The sequence below is a fragment of the Ambystoma mexicanum genome, chromosome 14 (genome assembly GCF_040938575.1).
Source record: "Ambystoma mexicanum isolate Mex_15411 chromosome 14, UKY_AmexF1_1, whole genome shotgun sequence".
NCBI lineage: Eukaryota > Metazoa > Chordata > Amphibia > Caudata > Ambystomatidae > Ambystoma > Ambystoma mexicanum.
The window spans coordinates 377046027-377064566 of NC_090940.1; the positions used below are offsets into that span (position 1 = coordinate 377046027).

Here is an 18540-nt window from a genome sequence, read left to right on the forward strand (position 1 = left end):
GGGACGGAGACCTCCTCTGTTTTTGGGTACCAGGAAATATCGGGAATGCAAAGCCCAACCCTCTCTGATCGGAAGGCACCTCTTCCACGGCACCCTTCGACAACAGAGCTCTCAGTTCTTCCTGGAGCTCCTGTCCAAGTTGGATCAGTGAAGACGGGGCTCTGTCTGGAGGTTTTCTTAACAAGGGGAGACAATAACCGCACAGAATGAACTGCAGGGCCCAGGCATCTGAGGTTATCACCTGCCACTAGGACCAATGCCCTGCCAAACGTCCACCAACCGGTATGTTGTGGGAGGGGAAAATCATAGCAGCTTTGAAGGCGCCGTCGCCCCAACCGCAGCTGCTGTCTACTGGTCCTTAAAAGCACCTCTGCCCGTCCCGCGACGCAAGAACTGCCTCTGCCCCTGCATGGCTTGTGGGGGCTGTACTTTCCTGCCATAAGGCACATAGCGCCTATAGCCTCTGCCTCTGGAGGCAAAGCTGAACGCATACTTAGCTGGCTGCGCAGCCATACCTAGCGACTTAGAGAAATTTAAGGAGTCTAAAATGACTGCTAAGTGTCATCCGCCTTCTGTCCAAAGAGCATCTCCCCCTCAAAAGGCATGCCTACAAGGCGGTTTTGTACATTGGGGAAAAGCCGGAAGTTTTCAAATAGGCCTGCCTTCTCATAATTACTGCAAACCCCACGGAACGGGCAACATAGTCAGCAATGTCCAGGCCTGTTTGCAAGGACTGCTTGGCAGTTTCCATCCCATCCTCCACCAGCAGTATAAATCTGTCCCGCATATGACCTTCCGGGATGTACTCTGCTGCATGCTTTACAGCATTCGTCAAACCGTTGGAAAACTTAGTCAAACTGCAAGCTACGTTGGTGGCCTTAAGCGCCATGCTGCCGGAGGTAAAAACCTTCTTGGCCAAAGTGTCTATTCTTTTCCCTACCCTGTCTGTAGGGAGATTTGATGTGGATGCAGCGGGCCTGGAGAATATAGTGGCAGCCTGAACTACCAGCCCTTCCAGGGAAGGGTGTGTTGAGAGGAAGGAAGGGTCCCGTCTTGCCGGCCTGTACTTCCCTGTGACATTGGTACTTGTGGGGGCCAAAGTGCATGGGTTCTGCCAGATTGTAATTGTAATTGGTTATTTATAACATGCTTAATACCCAGAGGTTTCTAAGTGCGGACTCAGGGATCACACCTGTGTTGCTCCGCGTCATCTTGCTTCCAAGGTAAGCGCGTTGCCCCAGAGTTATCCTCCCGAGACAAGATGGAAGCCAAAGGGTCAGCTATGGCCTGATTGAAGGGCATGTTGTGCTCAATAGCCGGGCCCTCATCCAGGATGTCTGTAAGGTCATACCTTTGATGGGGAATAGCCGACGACTTGAGGCGAGGGTGTCAACCACTTTCTCTACCAATGTCCGAAATTTGACATGAGAGTGAGTGTAGGGTTTTTTTTGTTGCATCTCAAGGTCTGGAGATGTGTCCAACCCACTGGCATCTTGAAGGCCCTGAGCAAGTGCCATCAAGTTGTCTCGGTCGTCGAAATAATCAACGCCACCTTAACCCAAAAAGATGGGGTCGACCTCTTCACATTCCTCAGCTTCATCAGCGCTAAAAATCGACCTCATTGAGTCGAAAAAAGCTTGTCTGCAACAGAGGTTGAAAGGGGCCGACGTCGCTGGTCGACACAGAGGGCTTATCCTCCAGATCCGTAGGTCTGGATGCCGAGGCTTATGTCTTAGCTTGCAGCAGAGCCCTAGAGGCTGATGGATTAGCTATCGGCGCTGATAGCTCCGACGGGCGATGGGCGTCGTGGGAGAGGCTTCAAGAGGGTGAATTTCTGTCCATGTGGGGAGCGGCGCCGAAAGCATCGACTTCTTGGTAAGCGTGGGGTCACTGCTTTTGCTGTTGATGCCTTTTGGCCGGGGGTTGGAGCCGCACCGACAGCAGTCTTTTGACAAAACATGTCAAGCATTTCTTTTTTTAAACAAATCCCAGTTTTCCTGAGTGGTCGGTCCCTTAGAGGACTTACCTCGCTCCGAGGAAGAATCCGATTCCTGCCGATGGTGGCATCACTTCTTCTTCCGTGAGGAAGAGGACGGGGAATGGCTTCCGGAGTGGGGCTTCTTTTTTGTTTTCGTGCTGTTCCAGCCCTAGTCGTGACAAGTGGGCTCCTCAGCCTCAGACGACCGGACGAGAGACCGCACCGGAGACTTCGGCAATGGTCGGCCCAAGACCAGCTTACCGGCTCTGTCTCGCAGGGACTTGGGTTTCATCTTGGCGCACAACGAGCAGGCCTCCATGTCATGAGTGGAATCCAAACACCACAAACAGACGTCATTCGGGTCCGTTAGTGACATTTTGGCCTCACAATCAGAGCACCACTTGAAACCAGAGATCCGGTGCGAAGACATCGTCGAGGTAAATCGAAAAAAGTTAGTGAAAAATGTTGAATGAAACTCAAGTAGGTTCCTGATGCAGCGTGTGAGCACATGGAAAAAGGAAATGAGGCATGGGGCGTAGTGACGTGGTATATTTATGGCGCCTCGCATCACTTCCGGAGCTGATGATTGACCACTGCACAAGACAGATCGACGGCAGAGTCAAGGTCTACTACGGCCCCTGTGGAAACATTTCCGAGCAGCAGATCTGGACAAGGATATCTATCAAGATGAGGAATCTGCGGGAGAAAAGCAATCCACTGAATGCTGTATTATTTGCCATCCTTCGCTAATGAGTTGAATACCTCATTAACCTCCTCACTCTGGTGGTTCTCTGTCGCCTAGGCAATCACACTTCAAAGGCCAGAAGAGAATTTGGCCAAAGCTTAGGATGCATTAGGCATTCCCAGAGCAAGGCTGCCCAAGGTGAACATCTTGCGCCCCTGAGGCGTCCAATCTTTTGATCTCCCTATCTTGAGGCAAAGAGGGAGAAAGAGGTGGGTTTAATGTTCACTGTAGGAACATACACAGCCAAATTCTACAGGGATGAATGGGTGGAGTGAGAAGCCGGTGCCGGCAAACTACGATTTCAGCAAGATCCTTTTTTACTGCAGGGATTGGCCGTGGCTTCTCTGGGACCATCAACACTGTGGTTTCCACCGCCAGCTTGAAAAGCAGTAGGGTTTCTCTCTGGGGACCCTCATCCAGGATGTCGGCCAGTTCAAACTGAACCTTGAGCCTGACAACCCCAGTGTCTCCACCAAATTCACCATCACCCTCTGGAAAGAAGCGTGATGCATGCTTGGTGTTGATGCCCAAAGGATATCCAGCTTTAGGGAGGTTTCCAGGATACTGGCCTGCGGCTTCATCTAGCAAGTCCTCTCGCTTACCGCAAAACTCTTCTGGGAAGTCCCCAGCTCCACCCAAGTAATGGAACTCCATCGCAAACAGTAGAAGATCCTCCTCTTCACCAAAGATGTCAGACATCTTCGCAAATAAACCGACTCATTGGAAAAGGGCATTTTCCTGGGTCCGCCGACACCATCGCAGCAGGGTGAGGGGGTCCGTGCAAAGGGCTCAATGTACAAAGGCATAGCTGTGTGAGGCCTAGCCAGTGCTATGGCTGCTGGGGCCAGGACCTAGCTGTAGGTGTGTTGTCTTTGCACCGAGACAGATCCCTGCTGACACTTTCAAGCACGGGGGCCCTGTGAAAACCAGCGGCAGCTTGGTGAAATGTCAAGCATTTTCAACCAGCACTGCTCCCATTCCCCCGGAGTGGAGGATTGGGTGGGAAATGATACCTGTGATGCCAAAGACAAATCCTCATAGGAATCCCTGGACCTGGAGTTGTGACTCCTCTTCTTCAATGAGGAAGAAGAATGGTGCTTTGAAGCCTCTTTAGTGGAGCTGGGCCTCTTCCAAATTAAAGTTACTCATTGTAGTGACCACAGTACTCATAGTCCTTAGTCCCCTTTAGTACTTGTGGGCGTCCCCCAACATGGGGCCGGTACTGGAACCTTTGGCAGTATAAAAATGAGCTTCCTCATTAAATTTAGAATAGCCTGTGTTGTACCGTCTCGGGCGTGGGAACGCCCAGCCGAGGCCCTGCACCTTTTAGTACATATTAGCCCTTTGCAACTAGCAAGGGAAGGTGGGTGGGATGTATGGAGGAAAAGGGACTAAGGACTATGAGCACTTTGGTCACTACAGTGAGTAACTTTAATTACCATATGTCCCTTCCACTTTCCTCCATCCTGTGGGTAATTCCACTGAACAAGAACATAGGGTCGAGCTGTGACAACCTGCCTCATAACCAAGATGAAGTGAAAAGGTTCTTTAGAACCGCCTGACCAAACTCTGCATCGTCTCTGAAGCTGGTGTCCAGCCCAGTGCTTACAGAAGGCCGATGGAGTTGCCCAAGTCGCTGCCTTGCTAATAACATCCCAAGAAGGGGGTCTCTGAAACGCAAACGGATGTGGCCTTATCGGACCGCATTGGCATGAATCCCTTCAGGAACACGTTTGCCCATGGCCGTGTACTCCTCCGAAATGGCCTGGACCATCCAACAGGCAATGGAAGCCTGGGAAGCCTGAGAGCCGGGGAAGGAGCCCCCAAAATTCACACACAATGCACCAGACTTCCTGGAGGATTTAATCCGAGAGATAAAACTTGAGAACCCTCAAGAGGTCCAAGGAATGTAGAGCCCTCTCTACCTCCGACTGTGGGTTTGGGAAGAACACCAGCAGGCAGATCTCTTGAGTCAGATGGAACGAGAAACCACTTTGGGCAAGAAATTTGGATGAGTGCGCAAGATGACCTTGTCGTCGTGAAACGTGGTAAAGGGCTCGCACAAAGACAACACCTGCAGCTCATTAACCCTTCGTGCAGAGGTGAGAGCCACCAATAAAATCATCTTTAGCGTCACCAAGCGTATGTCCGCAGAGGCCATCAGGCTTAAAAGGCTTGCGTTGCAAAGCTGCAAGAACCACATTGAGGTCCCAGACCGAATGTGGCCTGTGAGCCAGTGAAAAGAGCCTAGACAACCTCTTAAGGTGAGCATTAACCACTGGGTTGGCTGCCAAAAACACACGCTCGGAGCAATCCTTCTAAGCACTGATGGCCGCCAAAAACTTGCAGCAAGTATCTACCTGCACTCCAGAATGAGCGAGGTATGTTGAAAATGCCAATATGTCATCCAAAGGACAGGAGACAGTGTCCAGCCCCCTGTTGCGTGCCCAATGGCAGAACCTAGTCCATTTGCTCTTATACTGGGACGGGGTCCAGGGCCTCCTGGCCTGCTTAATGATGTCCCAGTTGTTACGTGAAAATTGAGCATGCCAAAGCCTCAGCTGATCAGGAACCAGGCGCCAGGGCCAATTTGGCCGGGTCCGGATGCTCCACATCCCTGCCATGCTACATCAGGAAGCCCCTGCTGGGGATCGTAAGATGGACAGGGCCCTGGGAGCACAACTGCTGCAGATCCAAAAACCAGGGTCTCGAAGGACAGTGGGCGGGCAATCAGGATGAGGCTGCAACCCACTGAGGCCCGGAACTTGCGGAGAGTCCGTTGTAGCAGAGGGGTGGGCGGGAACGCATAACAACTGTGGCCGTGCCAACAGATCTGGAAGGCGTCTCCCAGAGACCCCCAACCTGCCCATGATGCAAACTGGAGACACTTGGCATTCCGAGCGGATGCAAACAAATTCAGGTCCATGAACCCCCAACGCTGGATCAGGGGCAACAAGGAGTCGTTGTGCAACTCCCACTCGTAGGTGTTGAAGCCCAAGTGACTCAGCTCATCCGCTTTGACATTGCTGTGCCTGGTTGGTGGACTGCTGAAATACAAATCCTTTCTGTTAGGCAGAAACCTATGCAGTTCCCCCTGGGACCACTGCAAAAGATTTAAGACTACAGGACTTGGTAGCTGTGGCTGAGCAGTCAGACTTCCCTCAAGAAGAGTTAGGCAGTATACAGAGTATTCATAATAGGTCAAAAGAACACAATAGAACAAGTAAACACTGACCAGAGCTTGGTGTAAAAGAGATATAATTATTTATTTAAAACCACATCTAGTAAAACACACAGGCACTAATGTTGAGCAGTTCAAAAACACGGTCACTAAAAGATATACACTCCCTTAAAAGAATATTAGACAAGTCTTAAGTAAAGCCCCACTTATTTTCAGACAGCGTTGAGCGCTTAACGCAGATGGCACTCTAATAATTTGTTTTAAAAAGGGAGAGAAAAGCAGAGTATAATTTGAAACAGATCCCAACACTTTCACAAGACCACAACAAGAGAGGAAGGCAAGGTAAAACCGTGAAGTTAGAGTTCAGAAGGCCGGATCCACTTTAAGAGGATCAGAACGAAATGTGTCCAAGGTCACACGGTTGAAGTGCACAAAAGTCTTGAAAAGGTTCAGAAAGAGTTGGACCAAAAGAAAGGGACCAGTTAGATGGTCACGGCGGCCAGCCCAGTGCAGAAGGTTAAGGGCTTATTATTACCTTGTAGCAAACTTTAGAAAGGGAGGCTTGGCGGACACGGTACGTTAAAGTGGTGAGAATATTCCAGCGGGGGCAGTTGTTCCTGGCAGCGGATGCAAGTCGGTGCTTCGTCCGGGGGAAGAGAGGATCTCGTCGGGGAGGAAGACAGGAGTCCGTTGCACTGCCAGGGAAGAAACCAGCCGCAGAGTTCTCAGGTACAAGGAGCGGTCCTTTTATTCGCGGTCCAGTGGTAAGTGGCTATCCGCTTGCTGGGGTGCTTGGCACGGGCAATTCGACCACAAGACGTCCTGGGATGTGAGGAAAAGAAGGTAAACTGGTTGTGCCCACCAGTCAGGGGAAGAAGCCTCTCCAGCCGGGAGATCTTCTCTGTCGTCGGGAAGTGGCGAGTCGGTTCCGCAGGGCTCCACCGGTGGTGTTGTCGTGGTAGGTAGGCTCAGCTTCTCCCTCGTCGGATTCTCAGATCCTGTGGCGACTTCAGAAGTTCCAGTCCCCAAGGCCCTGCTTTTATGCAGCACACCCCCATTCACTCAGCCTAGCTGTCAATCAAACATGCTAAGTGGTGAGCCGGCCGGCTCACCACTTGGGCCAATCACACAAGAGTGCGACTTGAGTTACCAAGGTAACTCAGTCCAGGGTGCCTAAACCCCCTCCCACACCCCCTGTGGTACCAGACAGAGTGGCACCACTTTTGGAGGCTTCTGTGGAGAAGCCTGCCAAAAAGTGGAACAAAGGGCTCTACTTGAGTTGGAGTCACAGAAGAGAACACAAACGCCATTTTAGAATCGAGTCCTGGCAAAAAATATCAACCGGGAATTAATATTAAATAAATAAACCGGCGGTATGTTCGAGGCTATGAGAATTAAAGAATTAAAGTTGGTAGCCTCGAACAATGGGAAAATCACGTAGGGATATATTCGTGGTCGAATATAAAAAGTAGTATCCACTGCCACCAGCCAAAACTCGATCAGGGGGGACGGAGACGTGCCCCCTCGACTAACAGACCGCGGGGCAATCAAATTGCCCCGACCAGTACGTCCACAATATGATGGTTTGTACCGGTTTCTGTTAATAATTTGGGACTAGTAAAGCCAATGGTGACTTTACATGCCCTCGGAGACAGTAGTCAGTCCCAGGGTATGGAGTCTATGGTGGGGTGTCACTATGACACCCCTGTGTCACTGCACGGAGGGTGCTGTGTAACACACACAGAAAAAACACATGAGACCCTATGGAGTAAAGGACCCCATAGCCCATAAAACACATTACCAGTCAAAGGAACACCATTAATCATGTACAAGAGTGGGAGAAAAAGAGTCTCACTCTTGGCAGGAGAAAAAATAAACTCCTGAAATCCAGCAAAGCTGCTGGGGGACTCACTAGGTTACGAAATTCAGCCTAAAGAGAGAATTCTCCCTAACACTTTCTGCAAGGGCCCATTCCAGATCAAAAACGCCTCCATGCATAGGAGGGGTGCAGGAGCGGGTGCCACTCTGCTTGTTCAGGTAAAATATTGTGGTAGAATTGTCCGTCCTGACTAGAACCAACTATTTCCTGATTAGGGACAAAAACGCCATGCGGGCCAGGCCCACTGCCCTGAGCTCAAGCAGATTTGATATGTAGAAGGGCTTCCGTCCTGGACCATGCTCCATGAATCGCATAGCCCTCCCTAGTAGCCACTCAGCCCGAAAAGAGGAGTCGTCCGTCGTCACCAGCAGGGAAGGCTCTGGATGGGAGGAGGGGGCTCCCACTGAAACATTGCCATCCATCAGCCACCAGCGAAGATCGGGCAAAGGTTGCTGTGGAATTGGGAAGGAGGACAGAAAGGAGGCACAGGGGGAGGGCGTGGGGATATAGGCCAGACAGGTCGGAGGGGAACGGCACAAGAATCTGCTGGGGAGGTGCACAGGCTCAACTCCCAGATTGGAAGCTCCAGGGGGTAGGTGGGGGGGGGGTGGTTAGAGGATGGTTGAGCCTGCCCAGTAAGGGGGAGTGGAGTAAGGAAGGGGGAGGGATATGGAATGGGGGGGGGGTGATAGCTATGCAAGGAGACAATATGGGCTTTCACATCATCACTACAAACAGAGACCCAGAGGGTCGGTATTTAGCAGTAATCTTTCAAGAGTGGGGACATACACACTTGCAGCTGTATATGCACTGAACGTGGTGTAGGACAATTTCCTAAGACTAACACTGAGAAAGCTGGATGTCTTTGTGAAAGGTCATATAATTTTGGTGGTGGATTTCAACATTGCCTGGGATCCCTGGGTAGATAGGAGTTTAAGGGTTTTCCATAACCATGACAAACCCTCGAAGGAGCTAAGAGATAAAATGACAAGTATGTCACTGGTTGTTGGATGGAGTGAAAAGCGGGGGATTACAAAAGGGTACTCTTTGTCCTTTTGCAGAGGAAGAAGAACATCGTGCTCGCACCAGCTATCACATCCTACCTCCATCCGGAGCAGCAATTATCAACAAGGTAAGCCCAGTGGGGCTTTTACCAGCAGCGAACTCAGATTGTCATTAAATGCAACAAGATCGGATTTTTATTGGAAAAGTTGCTGCTGACCGTGCAACATGCGCTAAATTAGCCCATATAAAGCGCAACACAGCGTTTTCTTCTTTTGGGCATCCGTGCTCTTCTAAATTTGACCTGTGTCTAAAAGCTTCTCTTATCCATGATCGTGGGTGCTTAGCGTGCCTCTAACAAGATGGCCGCCCCCGCCTATGGTAGAGGAGCCATCCACTGCCTTCAGGCCTACCCCCCCTCCACCATTGGCTGCCTCCTTACATTTTGGCCAATCAGGGGCAGCGGCAGGCGGCAGCCAATCCTCCACCGAAGGCCCACATCGAGGCCCTGTCCGTGCCTATCCAGGGCCGGGGATGTACCCTCCAGGAACTATATCAGCCTCCAGACTTGTTCCCTTGACATCTAGGCTTCACTTATCTTCTCTAACTGCTACACTATCACCCCCTCTCTAAGTTTGGTAGGAAAAAGCACAACAAAGACATCTTGAGTGGAAACCCTCGACTTCCCATTGCAGACACCTATGTCAATGCCTCCTCTAGAGAGGTCTTCACTGATAAACTCTCCTCTGTCCCCTCTCAGATCTATGGATCCACCCATCTCATGGTCACTCTCTCTCTCTCTCTCTCCTTCAACATCCTCTACCATTAACGGTGGCACCAAGTGAGAAGTCCTCTTGGCCGGCTTCTCATCTTCATGTTACTTTGTTAATGTCTATCACACAGGCATTATTCTGGTCCAGGATCCTCAACCCAACCTCCTTCTCTTTGACGGGATCCTGCCTTCTCTCATTAAATTCCTTCCTTCCTTCGTCTGCATCTCCCTCTTACTACTCTCTCTATCCCTCCTCTGACTGATGTAACACACCCCTGTACCCCACCTCAGAAAACCTTAAAAAGCAGAGACCTCCTCCATCTGGCGACTCTTCAGCCATCAAACATCCTCTGACATCTGCCTCCTTCTGGAACACATTGACCTTGACATTCTCGCTCTTACAGAGACATGGTTCAATGCCAGCTCAGTCACTGCTTTTGACTCCCTCGTCTCTGACGGCTTCAAGATCATCTCTAAGCCTCGACCTCACTGCAGTGGCGGGGGCGTTGCCTTAATCTTCCGTAAGTGGGTCCCTGCTTCCATCTTACCCACCCAGCTCTGCTCTTCCTTTGAAAGCCTGGTTTGCAAGTTGGTCATCTCTTCCATCTTCACTCTGACCATTGCTACCATTAACCAGCCTCCACGCGACACCTCCCTTTTCCTCTCTGAATGGGCCGATTTCTGTTCTTCCTTACTTTCATCCACCTCCAACATCCTTCTCCTGGGTAACCACAACTGTTAGGGAGAATTCTCTGTTTAGGCTGAATTTCCTAACCTAGTGAGTCCCCCATCAGCTTTGCTGGATTTTTGGGGTTTATTTTTTTTTTTCCTGCCAAGAGTGAGACTCTTTTACCCTCACTCTTGGGCATTATTTGAGTGTGTTTCATTGACTCTAGATGTGTTTAATGGGCTATGGGGTATTTTACTCCATAGAGCTTCATGTGTTTTTGTGATGTGTGTTACACAGCACCCTCAGTGCAGTAACACAGGGGTGTCATAGTGACCCCCCAGTATAAGACTCCATACCCTGGGACTGACTACTGTCTCCCAGGGCATGTAAAGTCACCATTGACTTTACTAGTCTTGAATTCTGAACAGAACCAGTACAAACCATCATATTGTGGACGTACTGCCTGGGGCAATTTGATTGCCCCGGGCTCTGTTAGTCCAGGGGACATGTCTCCGTCCCCCCGATCGAGTTTTGGCTGGTGGCAGGGATACTACTTTTTATATTCGACCGCGAATATTTCTCTATGGGATTTTCCCATTGTTCGAGGCTACTATCTTTATTTATTTAATTACGATAGCCTCGAACATACCGCCGGTTTATTTAATTATTATTAATTCTCCGGTTGGTATTTTTTGCCAAAACTCGGTTCTAAAATGGCGTTAATGTTCTCTTCTGTGACTCCAACCCAAGACGAGCCCTTTGTTCCACTTTTTGGCGGGCTTCTCCACAGAAGCACTCCAAAGTGGTGCCACTCTGTCTGGGGTACTTAGGAGGGGTGGAGGGGGATTAAGGCACCCTGGACTGAGTTGCCTAGGCAACTCAAGTCGCACTCCCTCCTGATTGGCCCTAAGTGGTGAGCCGGCCGGCTCACCACTTAGCATGTTTGAGTGACAGCTAGGTGGTTTTGAGTGAATGTTGGTTTTCTGCATAAAACCACGGCTTTGGGGACTGGAACTTCTGAAGTTGCCACAGGACCTAAGAATCCGAAGAGGGAGAAGCTGAGCCGACCTGCCACGACGACACCACCGGTGGAGCCCTGCTGGACCGTCTCCCCACTTTTCTCAACGACAGAAGAGATCTCCCGCCGGAGAGTCTTCTTCCTTTGACTGGTGGGGATAACCAGTTTCACCGTCTTTTCGCCTTCCCAACGCATCTCGTGGCCACCTTGCCTGTGCCAACCACCCCGGCAACCGGAATACCATGTTTTGCCATGACCGCGAAATAAAGGGTAATACCTTTAACCGGAAAACTCTGCGGCTGGTTTCTTCCCTGGCAGGGCAACGACCTTCATCTTTCCTCCAAGTTGAGATCTTCTCTTCCCCTGGACGACGACGAGACTTGCACCCGCTGCCAGGAACAACTGCCACTGCGGGAGGATCCTTCCCACTTAAGGTACGGTGTCCCGCCTGGCTTCCCTTGCCACCGACTGTACGGGGTAGATTTAGCCCCCGGCTTTCGAACCTGGGTCAGCCTGGGACACCCTGGCTAAACTTTTCTGAGCCTCTCTAAACTCTTTTCGAACTCTCTGCAAGACTTTCTAAGCCTAGAGTAACTGTGTGATCTTGGGCGCATTTGTGCTCTGCTCTCTCTAAGAGTGGGCCCAGCCTATGTACTTTGGCTCACAAGTGACTTTTGCTCTTCTGCCTTGCTAATAGTGTTCCTAAATCTTAGAGTGGTGTATCTTTCCATATTCCGTCTTTTTCCCTCCCTTCTTCATTAACTTATTGGAGTGCCATCTATAGTTAAGCGCTCACCTCTGTGTGAAAATAAGTGGTGTTAACTAAGACTTATCTGATAAGGAATAAGGGTTGTATATATTATAATAGTAACTGTGTTTAGAGTGTTTTACAATAAGAGTGCTGGAGTGTTTCAAACAGTGTGTTTTTAAATAAATAATTATATACTTTGATACCAAAGCTCTGGTCAGTGTTTACTTGTGTTAGTGTATCTGAGTGCCTATTTGGTATACTTTGCCTACTGCTCAACTCTTCTTGAGGGAAGTCTGACTGCTCAGCCACAGCTACCAGGTAAATCTGGGTGGTACAGACTGCTACCAAGTGGGTTTACTGCTAACACCTGTAGTCCTAAATCTTTTGCAGTGTTCCCAAAGGGAAGTGCACAGGTTTCTGCCTAACAACAACATCCAACTGGACTTCCCTGGCTCTGCAACCACTCTATTCACTGACCTCTGCTCCTCTCTTTCAATCTCCATTCTCCCTTCTGGTCCAACCCACTCAGCTGGACACACTCTGGACACCCTCATACACTCTGACCTCTCCTCCCCCACCACTAGTCACCCTTCTCCTGGTCAGACCATTCTCTCTTGTCCTCTCACCTGGGTCCCTTGGGCCCTCTGCCCGCCCCCTCAAAAGCCCTGCCAACCTTGTTCACTAACATTCCCCCGATGAAACGAGTGTCAGCTGCTGCGTTTGCTTCCTCATTCATCCCCCCATCTCCCCCACCTCAGTTTCTACCTCTAACTCTGCTCTCAGCAACCTCCACTTGTCCATCACCCATACTCTCGACATTCTGGCCCCAGTTATGAGGATCCGCCTGAAACCTGCCTCTAGGCGTAACACCTGGTACAAATCTGAACTTGTGGCCCTGAAACAAAAGTGCAGGGCAGCAGAACGGAGGTGGCAAACCTCAGGCTCATCCTCTGACAAACTGGCCTTCCGCCTGATCCAAAGGCAATACAGACTATCTGTGCCAAGAAAAGAGCCCACATACAGGCAAGTGTTTCCGGTGCTTCCAACAATACAGCTGTACTTTTCAATTCAAGATCTGCAGGGAGCTAGCCAACCCTTCCGCAGTCTGCTTCTCCATTCTCCTTCCCAGGTCCTCTGCAATGCACTGGCCTTTCACTTCGCCACAAAACTCAGGACATTCTAAACATACTTGCTACCCATCCTCCCAATCCATCCCACAACCTCTTGCCTCCCTTAGCCCCTCAGCCTCCTCCTTCCTCCTCCTCCTTTGCCCCTGTCACACCTGAGGAAGTTACCAGAGCTGTCTGCTCCATAATGGTCTCTTCGAAGCAGGTATCCCCTTGCTCTTCCAGGACCATCAAGGATAACATTGACTCTCTTGCCCGCGCGCTCACTGATTTATGCAATTATTATTTTGTCACTGGATCTTTCCCCTCTGCCCTTAAACACTCCCTTGTGCACCCAGTGCTGAAAAAACCTTCAACTGACCCTACCTGCCTTGCCAACTAGCGCCCTATTTCCATCACCCCCTTCCTGGGGAAGCTGCTGGAGAAGTTTGCATTGCCCCAACTCAACTCACAAACCGAATTTATTGGTGGTCTCCACGACCATCAATCTGGATTCCGAGCATCCAGAGGCACGGAAACTGCTCTTCTGAACACCTGTGAAGAACTGCTTACATCTCTGCACTCCAACTCCCCAGCTGTGCTCATCCTTCTCGATTTCTCCTCTGCCTTTGACACAGTCAACCATTCCATCCTCATACAAAGGCTCCACGATACCTTGGTATATTGGAATGGGCTCTGGACTGGCTGACATCCTTCCTAACTGATCACTCCTACCAAGTCATCCTGGGCACCTTCTCCTCTCCAACCTCCTTCTCCACCTGTGGTGTCCCACAGGGTCCTAGCCTGTCCCCGGGAGGATAGCTCAGGGGCAACATGCTCTCCTTGGAAGCAAGACGACACAGAGCAACACAGGTTCAATCCCTGGGTCCGCGATTAGAAACCTCTGGGTATTAAGCACATTATAAATAACCTATCATATCCCCTTGGCTCTTTAACATCTATCTTGCTCAGCTTGCATGCCTCAGCGCCTCCAATTTACAGTGTTCTACAGACAACACAGCTATTTTTCAAACTTCCTGCGGACCCTCTTGCACCCTCCATTATCCCTCACTCCCTATCTGCCATCCTGTCCTGGTGCACCTTCAACAATCTCTGTCTCAATGCCTGTAAAACTGAGATCCTCCCCATGGGGTCCCCTGCTCCCTCCTTCTTCCCTTCACTTTGACCTACATCCTTGGGCTCTCCTGTGCTTCTTCTGAAGCTAGAAAACTTGGAGTCATCTTCGACTCCTCTCTCCTTCTTCCTCACACTCAGGCCATTGCCAAGAAGTCCCACTTTCAGTTCTTCCTTCTAAAAGGAATTCTCCCTTTTCTCACTTTCCCCCAGAGGATCAATGTTACTGGAGCCCTGGTTCTCTAGGAGTGACAACTGCAACAGCCTCCTCCTGAACCTACCTTCTTCCACTCTGCGACCCCTCCAGCTAATCCAGAAAAAGGCAGCAAGACTTATCCTTGCACTTAAGCAGAGGGACCGCATCTCTCCTGCCCTAAAAAGTCTTCACCGTCTCCCGGTTGCTGCACAGATTAAATTAAAATCTCTCTGCATCATCCACAGGGCTATCTGGGCCCAGGGGCCACTCGATCTCCAACTCTATCTCTCCAAATACTCTCCCTCTAAACCACTACATTCTTCTGGCACAAACTCTGTGTGTAAAGCATTTTGCTAAACGGGGTAGGTGGTCGATCGCTTTAGTCAGCTGGGTCCCTCCTATGAAACAGCCCCCTGCTCCCTGCACGCCTTGAGTAGGACTTTCTTAAATTCCGGAAGCTTCTCAAGACTTTCCTCTTTTCCTCCTCCTGCCCTTCTTCTCCTCTCGGCTAATCCCACAGTTGCTGTGGTTGGTGTCCGGGGCCCTTATGTATCCTCGGGGCACCTGACCTCCCACACCCAGTCGGCTCAGCTCTGGTCTACCCTCAGCATTTGCCTTGGCACACCCTCTGCCCTGGAGGTTCGCACTTACACCTAATGTGGCTCTAGGCTGTGTAGCACTTAACAATTTAAGTACTCCATTCGGCTCACCCATGACCTCTGACTCCCCAGCACTTCCCCTTCTGCCCTCTTCCTTGCTGCACTTGCACGTTCCGAATACTCACAAGCCATAGTAGGTTTGTTCTTTCTTCCTTTCCCCTCCACTGCTCTTATTAAATAGCATGTTTTGTAATGTATTTCACTCCTTTGTTCCCTCCACCCGCCCCATAGGCGTATTGAAACTGCATTTTACTTTCTGTATAAGCACCTAACAAGCAAATAATAAATAAAATAAATAAATAAAATACACCTTCTACACAGAACCTTCTCAAGAATTTACTACTCCTGGGTGTCAATGGCCTTACTGTGAGAGGTATAGCCCTGGCACGATTGCTCACCTGGGTTGTGGAGATGGCGATATCTGTCACATATTATTAAAGACGAGATTCTAAGGGCAGAAGTAAAGGATAGAATAGGAGAATACTTTAATAATAACAACTCAGAAGAAACAAGTCAACAAATGATATGGGACGCCTTCAAGGCCATCTTGAGAGGGACGCTTATAGCTTTGAAATCTCAGATAAGCAAATGAGACAATTGGAATCAGAGCTAGAGGGTAAACAAACAAATAATGGATCGCATGGTGGATGGAGCTGGAGGGGCTATTAGAAGGGAATACTGGCTGATAAGGGGCCAACTTGAGGTCCTCCAAACGAAAGCAGCCCGAAAGATCGCCGATTTCCCTCAAACAAAGGTACTACATTAAGGCAAATAAGGTGGACTGCCTTTTGGCATGGGCACTGAGGAAGAAAGAAACCTTAAGAACAATACTGAGAATTAAAACAGAGGGTGCGAGGAGAGCTTTGCTCTTCCTGATATTATGAGGGCATTCACAAGATATGATTCTGTTTTTTATAAGACAGACTCCCCAACAGAACAGGCTTAAAAAAATACCTTGACGCATGCCCGTTAAATAGGGTCACCGGTTTGGAATGGAAGGAGCTAGAGGGTGACATCACACCAGAACAAGTAAGGGCAGTCATAATACGCCTACCTAGGGGAAAGGTGCAAGGGCCGAATGGGTACTTGGCAGATTTCTACAAAACTTACAGGGAAATTCTAATTCCGTATCTGATCCCGCTCTACAACTATTCTGGGTGAACAGGAGACATCACAACAACCATGGGAGAGGCCAAGGTAGTGTTGTTGCCGATTCCAGGGAAAGATAATACTCTATGCGTATCCTACAGACCGATTGTGCTTATTAACACTGATGCAAAAATGTACACAAAAATATTGACAAACCGACTCGACCGGCTCCTCCCGGGGCTCATCGATCCAGATCAATCTGGGTTTGTAAGAAGCTGACAGACTTGCGACAACACACAAAAGGTCAGTCATTTCATTGAAAAGGTCAATAAAACAGGCATCCCAGCACTTATCCTGGCTTAAGACGCGGAGAAAGCGTTCAATAGGGTCGAATGGCAGTTCCTATTTAACACTATGGAAAGGATGGGGGTTGGAGTCAAATGTATAGCAATGGTAAAAGCTAATATCATAACCCCAGACTACAACTGGCAATTAATGGCAGGCTCTCCGAGAGTATCCCAATCTCGAGAGGCACAAAACAGTGGTGTCTTCTTTCCCTGTTGCTTCACGCTATCCAGCTGGAGCCCTCACTAGCCACTTCTGGGACCTCTAAAGAGATATAAGGAATCCCCTCTGGTGTAGAAGACCGCAAAGCAGCAGCATTCGCAGATGACCTGGTCACGTACCAAGAGAAATCTCTTAGAGCAGTTGACAGGGCTCTACGACAGTTTGGGGAGGTGGCAGGCTTGACAATGAATGCACAAAAATCAGAGGCGTTAAACCTGACGGTTCAGTCGCAGGAAGCCCAAGAACTGCAAGAAGCTTTCCAATACAGGTGGGCAGAAACAGGTATAATACCTAGGGATAGTAATTACTAAAAAGATCAGCACGTTATTTGATGCAAAATACCTGCTCCTATTAGAAAGAAATCAGATAGATCTTAACTGACTGGGGACCCCTTTCAATACAATGTTTGGGGAGGATCAATGTGTTAAAAATGGTAATCCTACCAATGCTGCTATATCACTTCATGGCACTGCCAATACAGGTACCCAATACTTACTTCCGGGCCCTGCAAACACACACACACGGGTACATTATTGTGGAACCACAAAAAACCCAGGCTGTCAAGACAAGTCATGAGAAACTTGAAGAGTAAAGGAGGGCTGGGAGAACCAGATTTAAGAGCTAATTACCAGGGACTGGTTTAAGAACTACAGGGGGAAGGTGTTGAGACCCATGGATTGGGCAATTGCAGAGGTCCCATGGCGACAAAAGGAAGGCAGGCCACCTAGCATGTACGTAGAGAATTAGAGGTGTTAACGGGAGAGGCGTGGAATAACTCGGTGCGACGGGCAGGGCTGACAACCTTTCTCTCCCCTCTGACACCTTTGTTTAGAAATCCTCAATTCACAACCGGCGCTGGGGGGCAAAGAATTTGACAGGTGGCAGGAGGAGGGATGCAGGAAACTAAGGGGCATGTTTGATGGGCAGGAGTTGAAATCCTTTAACCAATGCAAGCAGGACTTCGAATTAGGAGAGTGAAGGATTCAGCTACTTTCAAATGCAACACTGGCTACAACACCCCAAAATTAAGAGAGCTGCAACTAGGGAGCGCAACCCTTTGAAAAATATGTCACGCCAAACTCAGGAGACAGACACATTATGGGGTCAATTTATGGTATTATTAAAGTGGGGAGGAACCTGGCAAAAAGGATAGGCAAAAGGCAAAAGGATAGGACAGTTTCGCACCTGGAGAGGTGCGAAACTGTAGTGGGGCATTCCATTGAGGAGCAATGGACTACTTTATGGGCGCAGATGCCCAAGTTCGCAAGAGCAGTCCAAATACAAGAAATATGGACAAAGTTAATGGTTCAATGGCACCTTACCCCGGAAGAAGCTACATAGATGCTACCAGGTGGTCCCGGATGGATGTTGGAGTGAATGCGGGAGGTGGGGACATGGAAACGCATTTGATGGGAGTGTCCATCCGTTCAATCATATTGGAGGATGATCCAATCGGCAATGGAAGAGATCTTTGGGGTAAAACGGAGGGGCTCGCAAGGGGAAGCCATCTTGGGGATGGGAGGAATCCTAGATGAGTTGCCAACTAAATCACAAAGAAAGGCATATGTTATTGTGATGGTGGCGGGAGCATTGGTGTTGGCCGAGAAATGGAGAAAGAAGGATACCCCCAAAGGACATGAATGGGGGGTGGGAGGAGGTATGGAACTTTGTAGCCCTAAAGTAGGTTATGTACCCCATTCAAGGGGATCATCAATGCTTCCTTGTTGAATGGGCCTTTATTCTAAAGTTGCTTCAGCAGGACTCACGAGGAGCTTGGTGCCCGAGTAAAATGA

General features: G+C 49.6%; 1 protein-coding gene across 2 annotated transcripts in view; it reads right to left on the reverse strand.

Annotated features, from left to right (window-relative positions):
• Positions 1-18540, reverse strand: part of MIA2 (MIA SH3 domain ER export factor 2) — a 2742135-nt gene that overhangs the window by 364664 nt on the left and 2358931 nt on the right. The window lies entirely within an intron of this gene.